Source organism: Alosa alosa, chromosome 2 (genome assembly GCF_017589495.1).
Source record: "Alosa alosa isolate M-15738 ecotype Scorff River chromosome 2, AALO_Geno_1.1, whole genome shotgun sequence".
Classification (NCBI taxonomy): Eukaryota; Metazoa; Chordata; class Actinopteri; order Clupeiformes; family Clupeidae; genus Alosa; species Alosa alosa.
Genome location: NC_063190.1, coordinates 1,565,164 through 1,574,968, shown reverse-complemented (window position 1 = coordinate 1,574,968; position 9,805 = coordinate 1,565,164).

The window sequence follows — 9,805 nt, the reverse complement described above, 5'->3', positions numbered from 1 at the left end:
GTCAGAAGTCAATGGCGACTTGTTTATATGCTATTTTAAGAGCGCATGTCAACAGTCATATTGGCAGGTGCACGCACCATCCTTCTATCATTCATGAACGCACACCAGCGCACGTCCATGCAAAGCATTACAAATTGCACGATTACAATGGGAAACATAATTAGAATAAAGATATTATGAAATACTGTACATCTCATGATGAGTAGTTATTCAGCATTATTTGCAAATTGGTAATGACGGTTAAAAGTGATTAAGGAAGAGGCGAGAGACACGTATGGAGCACAGCTGAAGACGCACTGTCACGAGATATAAGCAACTCCTCTGCAGGATAAATGTTGTTTTATTCAGTCATTTGAGCAATATTAGGGTAAGTGTTGCTTTTTCCAGCCTATGTTTTCGGTGGTAACCCATTGTCAGTCAATAGTGAAAGTAACTGCATATAACTGTCTTGTCGTTGATTGACTCCTTGGTGAAGTTAGTTTCACTTGTGATGAATTCAATGAGTTCAAATAATAGACGAGTGCAAATGCGTGAAGGCTATGCTAGGTTTTAGTAAAGCATGGTTTAAGAATGACTATTCCATACGGTCTCGCAAGCAGCCTCCTTCAAATGCGCCGTTGAATGCCAAAATACCGATGCATTTATTTGACATATCGTGCTTTGCGCCGTTAAAGGGAATGACAGATGTCATTCTCATTGGTTTAAAATGATGTTTGATGCCCCAAACACACCCATATGACTGATTAAAAGACCTAGGAACACCTTGTTACGCCATGCGCTCCACTTTTGATACTGGAACCCCTCCCAATGTGAACTGGACATCCTACTAAATTTGAATAGACTTTTGACGAGTGACGATGCACTTTAGAATGTCATAGGGTCCTTAATCTTTACACTTACCCCCACCCACCCATCCATTTTGAGTTTTGATCGAAATTGCACACCGCTTACTAACAATGGCCCTGTTTCCACATGCTTTGACTTATATTCAAGTGCTTGACCTCTTTTGAAAGCAGAGGCCTAGTAGATAATGTTGGTACCAATAGATTGACTGTGTGATGAACTGTCAGATTATTTGCAAATTGTGCGCTCCACTTTTGATACTGGAACCCCTCCCAATGTGAACTGGACATCCTACTAAATTTGAATAGACTTTTGACGAGTGACGATGCACTTTAGAATGTCATAGGGTCCTTAATCTTTACACTTACCCCCCACCCACCCATCCATTTTGAGTTTTTGATCGAAATTGCACACCGCTTACTAACAATGGCCCTGTTTCCACATGCTTTGACTTATATTCAAGTGCTTGACCTCTTTTGAAAGCAGAGGCCTAGTAGATAATGTTGGTACCAATAGATTGACTGTGTGATGAACTGTCAGATTATTTGCAAATTGGTAATGACGGTTAAAAGTGATTAGGGAAGAGGCGAGAGACACGTATGTAGTAGATAATGTTGGTACCAATAGATTGACTGTGTGATGAACTGTCAGATTATTTGCAAATTGGTAATGACGGTTAAAAGTATTCTGTCAGAGAGTGGGAAAGGGTAGAATGATAGTTTTTAGGCGGATAATACACAATAACTCATCAAGGCTTTATAATAGTATAAAATATAGCTCTGGACTGTAAATATCATCTATTACATCCACATGGTACTAAAAGGTAAGTGCTACAGCAGTTCAATAAATTTCATTTCAATTAATGTCACAACATGACATATAAGTGTTTTGTTTTTTGTTTCTACATTCTTTTCATCCCAGTAGGTGTAGGTAGGTACAACAAGGTAACTATAATCATTCATCATATTTCAAGGATCATCACAGGGTATGTGCAACAAGGTAACTATAATCATTCATCACATTTCAAGAGGTAGCTGCAAGAACAACACAGGTTAGTGTAAACAGGTAAGTGTGAACATTACTTTTTTCTCTCTCTCTCTTTTCGCAAACATTGCAGCAACAGGTAAGTTTTTTTTTTTTTTTTTTAGGGCAGCGATCCGCCTACACCCTTTACAATCATTCACAATTCAAGAACTTTTCTTGGTTTGGTAGTGCAACCTGATCGTGTGGTGTGACCAGGCTGATTGTCTCTGTCTGGAGGTTCAGCAGGCTCTTGCTGACAGGCCGTCTGCTGTGTGGTGGGAGTGTTAATGTTCTCCTGCGTCTGTTGTGTGGTGGGAGTGTTAATGTTCTCCTCCGTCTGCTGTGTGGTGGGAGTGTTAATGTTCTACTACGTCTGCTGTGTGGTGGGAGTGTTAATGTTCTCCTGGCTTACGCGGAGGTGCCGACGGTTGCGTCGGTAGGTTTGGCCCTCTCCGGTTTGGATGTGGTAGCTCCTGTCTGTGTGTGCAGGGTGCATCACCGTCGCAGGTCTCCATGATCCATCCTCCTGCCGGAAACGGATTGGTGTGCCTGTGGGCAGCTGGGGCAGGGGTTTGGCAGTTCTGTTATAGTACGCCTGCTGACGTTGTTGACATACCTGTCTCCTCTTGTGAACAGCATGTTGACTGGCGATTTGTGGCTGCAGGTGGTTTGCAGTAGCTGGTAGGACTCATTACATGGTGAGCCTCCGACTCATCAGTAGCTGTGCAGGTGATTTCAGGTTGTCTACTGGCGTGTTGCGATACTCCAGTAGGCTCAGGTATGGGTCAGTGTTTCCTGCTTTGGCTTTGTCCAGGATGCGTTTGGCTGTCTGAACGGTTCTTTCAGCCAAACCGTTGCTCTGTGGGTAGTGGGGGCTTGTGGTGGTGTGAGTGAAAACCCCATGTCTGTGAATATAGGCGAAACTCACCAGAGCTGTAGCACGGACTGTTGTCGCTGATGATGGACTCAGGGATGCCGTGTCGAGCCATTGCTCCTTTCATTTTCATTATGACAGCTGATGAGGTGGAACTGGAGAGCTTCTCCAGCTCAAAGAACCTTGAGTAATACCCAGTAAACAAAATAAAGTCCTGGCGACGTCCCCTAAAGGTCCCCTTGTGAACGTCACACCTCCTCGACATTGTGTAGGGTTCCCTTTACGTCCCGCGGACCTCTGTTCGGGAGGTCTAAAAGACGTCCACGAGACTTTGAAAGGACGTCCTGTAATGGTCACCGCGACGTTAATCGCGCAACGTTTATATTTCCGCGATGGTAAAAAAAAAAAAAAAAACATGAAGCGCGATTTGGTATGGTATTACATCCTGTAAATCTCAGCGTTGCTAGGAGAGAGGTAGGCGGAAATCTGAACACGCATTAATGACTTGTTCTACAACCACGCATAATCAACTTCACTCACCTCATATTTTCACGCATGTATGATGAGTAGACATGGAGATTTATACCGGGCTAGGATGTGCTTCTTTCACATCTACGGTGTCATTTTCTTAATAAACTAAAACAACGTTTTAATGGGCATATCCCGTAGCATATTGTTCAAAACATCATCAGAGTAGGCCTAGGCTAGCCTAAGATAAATTGTTCAAACCATATTGTTTCAAAATATTAAAAACTAATAATAGCCAAAAATACTAAATGAATCGCAATGCATGCTGGGAAGCAAAACTCAACATGAAATAAAGTACATGAAACATAACTAGAATGCATTGACGTTATATCCACTCGTTTTCTTGGACCTGTGATCAAACAGGGACAGCCTAATGTAAGCCTATCTTCCTGGAACATTGCAGATAAAGAAAAATGTATTGTTTTCTCTGAATGCTCTTTGTAGCCAACTTTAAGATGAAATAGATTTCAGATGTTTCTATTCTATATCATTGTTTTATTAATAAACAGTAAGGCTCTGGTGAGGCAGAGAGCTTCTGCTCCTCGTTAGAAATCTCATCGGATATGTGCACTCTTTGCTGTTTCCACAAGGAGCTGCTGTAACATCGGGGACAGCTAGGCCTATGCGTGACAGTTTTAAACGCGAGCATGCGTCAAATAAATTACAATGACATTTAAACAAGTCATGAAGAAGCAGTATCCTTAATTCTTCTGCAATGTAGAGCTAGATCGTTTTGCTTTACAAGTTAAATAGTCACTTATGTTGCTAGACAACCCTAAACAAATGCTACATGGTCTGTTTTTAACATTTCTCTAGTTTTATTGCATCATATTCAGCTCCAAAAGCCGGTTCAGTCCCAATTCGGCCGTGTATGTGTTTCTGAAAATAAAACAGATAATAAGTACGTGACTACATTAAATAAACCACTGCCTATAGTTATCTGAAGAAAAGCGCATTGTAGGCTAAGCTAGAAGCTAAGAACAGCAACTTTGCTAACGTTACACCAAGCATCACATCAGCTAACATTTTGATAAAATCCCTTCCCTAGTTTGTAACGTAACTTGTAACTCAAAATGTATGCGCTACGTAATTATGTAGCACATACATTTTGAGTTTAACGTTAACCCTTTTCCCAGTTTCATAAACTGTATGATATGTTGCCTTAGACTACGGTAGGCTAATGCAGCTACTGCTAGAGACTAGATAGATAGATACTTTAGTCATCCCCAGACGTGTAACGTGAAATCGTGCATGGATGTGATGTCTCCGTCCTGCAGGCGGTAGCCAGAGCGCTCTCAACTCCGCTGCCATGTGTGAATAAACAAACGTCCCCCCCATGTCCCCATATATAACGTTATTGTCGGGTCCTTAGGAGGTATTCATGAACTGTCCTGTTTCAGAAGCTGCCTGAGAGGTGAGTTTACCTGTGAGAGATGTGGAGAGAATCTGGAGAGGTAGTTGATCATGCCGAGGACCGTCTCCAGCTGTGCTTTGCTCTGTGGGGGTTGCATCTCTCTGATTGCCTCCACCTTGTGTGGGTCTGGTTTGATGCCATCGCGTGAGAGTGTTTGTCCAAAGTAGCTTACCTCCGACACGCATATGCGGCACTTGTCGGGGTTGAGCCTCACCTCTCTCTCCCTCGTGCGTTTCAGCATCGCTCTGAGGCACTGGTCATGTTCCTCCTTGGTTTTGCCAAAGACCAGTATGTCATCGACTATGGCCGTCACACCATCCAGTCCTTCATATGTTTTATCCACTCGCCTCTGGAACTCGTCTTGGGCAGACACGATTCCGAATGGCAGTCTGAGAAAACGATATCTGCCTAACACTGTGTTAAATGTGGTTAACATTGAAGATTCCATGCTCAGTTTGATGGCCCAATATCCTGACCTTGCATCTAACACAGCGTTTCTCAAACTATGGGCCGCGGACCGGCACCGGTCCGCAACGTGGAGACTGCTGGTCCGCGGAGCCGTGGAGTGAAATTAGGCCCCGTGCTTCGTGTGATAATTTGCTGCGCAATTGATCAAGGAACCGCGGACCGACAGAAAAAGAAAACAAACGTTTCTGCAATCAGGAGGAAATGCTAATTCGATGTCATTAAACATAGAGCAATAGCAATACAATTAAGTGGTGGTATGAGCGTTCATTCAATGCATGCGTGTGCCAATGTGCGTGACAGAAACTGAAACTACCCAACAACGTTGGTAGCAAAGCTCCGCTTCAACCTGTCGGAAGGCTATTTAATTATTTAACGGCATTTAATAGAACTACGTGGATTCTTGCAACTTCTATAGAAACAAAGAAGAGACTGTATAATACACTGTCTAGCATTGAGTAGGCCTCTGAGGATAGTCAAATTTGAATATAACGTGGCCAAAAGCTATTGTAGCCTTATTAGTCTTCCTATTAAAGATCTCCAGACCAGAGATTTATGCTTATCTGCTCCGCCGTTTACCATACACGAAAGCTGGTATTATGTTTCCTGAATCCTTACATTCAGGCATTCAAATGAAATTTCTTTAAAAAGCATGTAAATTTTTTCTTCATTTGCAAGTATTTCTAATGCAAACATCATGCAACCATGCAAAAGCAATTAACTATTGTAATTATTATATCTTACATTAGTAAAGCAGTCCTCTGATGTGCATGTTTAAACAAACTTTTTGTGAACAATGATAGCACTTTAAACATTGACTGCTTTGAAGTGGAAGTGCATGTAATATAGCAAAATAATAATTGTGATAATGATAATCATCATGATAATGTGATGGGGGTATGTGTAGGTGGGCCCTATGACCCCAAAGTCTGCCATGACCGGGCCTCAGGTCAAAGAAGTTTGAGAAAGGCTGATCTAACACGCTAAAGTATTTGTGGTGGCATCCTCCAGTGTAGGGAGAGGGTAATGAGGGCGTTGGATTACTTTGTTGAGAGCTCTGGGGTCTAGACATATTCTCGGCTTTCCTGTCTTCAGCTTCTCAACTACGACGAGAGCATTTAACCATTCTGTGGGTTCTGTTACCTTACAGATGATGTTTTGTTTCTCCATGCTGTTGAGCTCGTCCTTCATTTTGCTGCACAGGGCGATGGGGATCCTGCGAGGCGGACAGACTACTGGCGTTGCGTCCGGTGTGACACGGAAGGTGCACTCGCCTGGGAACTCTCCTATCCCCTGGAACACATCTGCATACTCGTTCATTATGCTTTGTGATGCAGCATCTTTCTCCTCACTCACAAGCCATCACTATCTTGACCAAGTTCAGGTCACGGCATGTTTTCATTGCCATGACTGGTGGGGCGTTTGTGTCGATCACATAACTCCAACATTAGTTGTTTCTGTGCCTCTGAGCTGGCATGTGCCCCTTACACCCAGTGCTCCTCCACCATACTCCGTCAGTCTGTGTGCTGCTGGTTTCAGTGGCACATCTCTAAACATCGCCTGAAACAGGTTGGTGGGAATGGTGTTGGCCTGTGCCCCAGTGTCCAATTTGAACTTGACTTTTTGTGAAGGTGTGCCTATCCCCACTTCTACATAGGTCTGCTCATTGCTCTTTGCATTGTTCTCAATGGTGATGCTGGTGAGTTCTCTCTCTGCTCCCTTGGCGGGGCATTCTAGGTATTCACCGACGGAATGTACTGTACTGCGGTAGCATTTGATGCACTGTCTGCCTTTAGCTGGGCAGGTGGCTTTAGCCTCGTGTAGCCCTCCACAGTAGCTACATGCCTTAGTGGCGTTGCTAACGTAACTGCCCCTCTTGCTAAAGTTACCGTTAGCTGGCTTGGATGCTACGTCTCGTCTGTAGCTAGCGTTAGCTTTCTTTTTAATTGCATGCACTGTTTCGTGCGTGTTGCTGCTCTGGCCCATAGACTTTAACTGCTGCTGGGCTAATTCATGCGACCGAGCTATGTCTATGGCTCTCTCCAGAGTTAGCTCAGCTCCCTGGCTTTTTAAGTAGCTTTTCCCTTACATGGGGTGAGTTGGTGGCGAACACAATGCGGTCTCTGACCATTTCGTCGCTATTTGGGTAGCCACAGTCTTTCACTAATAGCTTTAGCTCTGTTACAAACTGTTCAAAAGACTCACGTTCTCCCTGCATCTTTTCATGGAAGCGATATCTTGCATAGATGGGGTTGGCTTTAGGTGTGATATATTCTGTGTACTTATCGTAGTAAGTCTTCAGTTTCTTGGCTTGTTCCCTTGTGAGTGACCAAGTGTCGAGCCCTTTTTCCCCTATCCATAGCAAGAGGTAGCTGCACTTCTCCTCTTCGCTTTTCCCGCGCAAGGGGCCCTTGAACATTAGCTCCGTCGTCTGTCGAAACCGTCGCCAAGCCTCAGGTAAGTTAGACGATTCCCAGCCCATAGTTTGAGAAACGCTGTGTTAGATGCAAGGTCAGGCTATTGGGCCATCAAACTGAGCACGGAATCTTCAATGTTAACCACATTTAACAGTGTTTGGCAGATATCGTTTTCTCAGACTGCCAATTCGGAATCGTGTCTGCCCAAGACGAGTTCCAGAGGCGAGTGGATAAAACATATGAAGGACTGGATGGTGTGACGGCCATAGTCGACTGACTTTAATTCATGCAGGTTTATTCTTTCGCGGCATCCAACTGACATCCACATACTTCAGGGAGTTACGTATTGGACCACTACGGGAACCGGTGAGTGACACTAACACAAGTCATAACAATATTATCAAATATTACAGTAATGTAACATTTATTCACCATGAATTAATAAAGTTGAAGTAGCTCTGCAATGTAGGCTATATTTCCATTTATTTGCAGTACCATGTTCCTTACACAACATGACCCAGTGCCCTTGTAGTATGCATGCAAGTCTATCTAGCACTGCTAATACTAATATCAGTGAATCACACTCGCTTCCCGTTTGTCACCAACAAAGCCAGATATGATTTTTTATGCATGTGTTTCCATGTCATTAGAGTCTTTCGACGGATTCCAAATGAAATCAGGTCCGTGGCTCTCCAAAAGAGCCTCTTGGGATGTAACTTTTACAGACAGGCTACAGCTAGAATCTAAAGGCCCATTCACACCAAGAACGATAACTATAACTATAACCATAACGATAAAAGCGTTCACACTGAACAACGATAAACAAAGTCTCTCATTGTGTTAATAAATGTGAGGGCTAAAATTCGATGGGTTCTGATTGGCTAGTAGCATTTTATCGTTGTGAAAATCGCTCTGAAAGTGATCCCCAACGATATCGTTCTTCATGTCGTTATCGTTATAGTTTATGGGTGAACGTCGTCATTCATATTAACGAGAACGATATTTATTTATAGTTATCGTTTTTGGTGTGAATGGGCCTTAACTCCGGTCCGGTTGTCGGACTATAGCAACAGTAACTAAGGGGGGGGCGGGACTTAGCAAAGGGTCAATAATGTCCCGCCTGCGGGACACCCGCAGACCTCAATCCTATAGAAAATCTGTGGCTGGACTTAAACTGTGACAGGATGTAGCCGGTCTAAAATCACTATCTTGACAGCGTAGAGTTGGCCAGAGACCAGGCGCATCATTCAAAAGGGTTGTTGGGTTTCTTAATCAGTCATGAATGTATTTTGGGAGTAACATTCATTAAACCAATGACAGTCAGCGCATTTGAAGGAATCTACTTGCACACAATACCGTGTATGCAACACCAGGATCCCACTATACCCAGTGTTGCCAACTTAGCGACTTTGTCGCCATATTTAGCGAGATTTCAGACCCCCGAAGCGACTTTTTTTGTAAAAAGCGACTAGCGACAAATCTAGATACTTTTTCTGGCGTTCTTGGAGACTTTTTTAGACTCTGATGTGATGCCATGTGACGTCCCTTTTTACTCTTCTGAGTCAGCAGTGAGTTCGGCTGTGCTGTGTAAGAGTCAGCGCTGTTTCGTTTGTGAATTAACCTACATCGAGTTCGCCCAAAGCGTTGCCCCATGATTATAAATGTAATGACTGGCCTATGTAGTATCAGCCCATGTTATCCACGGAAGTAGATGTTCTATAGACATAGCTGTCAACCCTACCGTTTTCCCGGGTTTCTCACGTATTTTAACTTTTTCCCGCTGTCTTCCCGTTTTAATATTTTCCAGTAAAATATCCCGTATTTTAACAATCTCATAACTCTACCATCGGCAATGTCAGTCTCTGCTGTTGTCCTGTTGCTACCCCCTTGCCCTTCCAGCAAAACAGATGTTTTCAAAACATCGTTTTGCTTGCTTGAAGGTGACAGTGAGACTATTTAAGATGACGGCGTGGTTGTCGTGAGAGCACGATTCAGTGGCGCCTGCATAGTGTACGGCCGCACGCACTGTGTGTATCGGCCTACCATCAGGCTACTCATCTACGTGTAAAGAAAGGATTTCCCCTGTTTGTAGCCTATATTCACTCCAAGTTGGCCTACCATAACTTCCCAACTCTGCACTGTAGGTCAAGCAAATAAACTGCATGACAGGCTATTTATATTTTTCTCTAAAATAACCAAGTACATTTGTTCAACTTTATAAAGAAGAATTACGCGACTTGG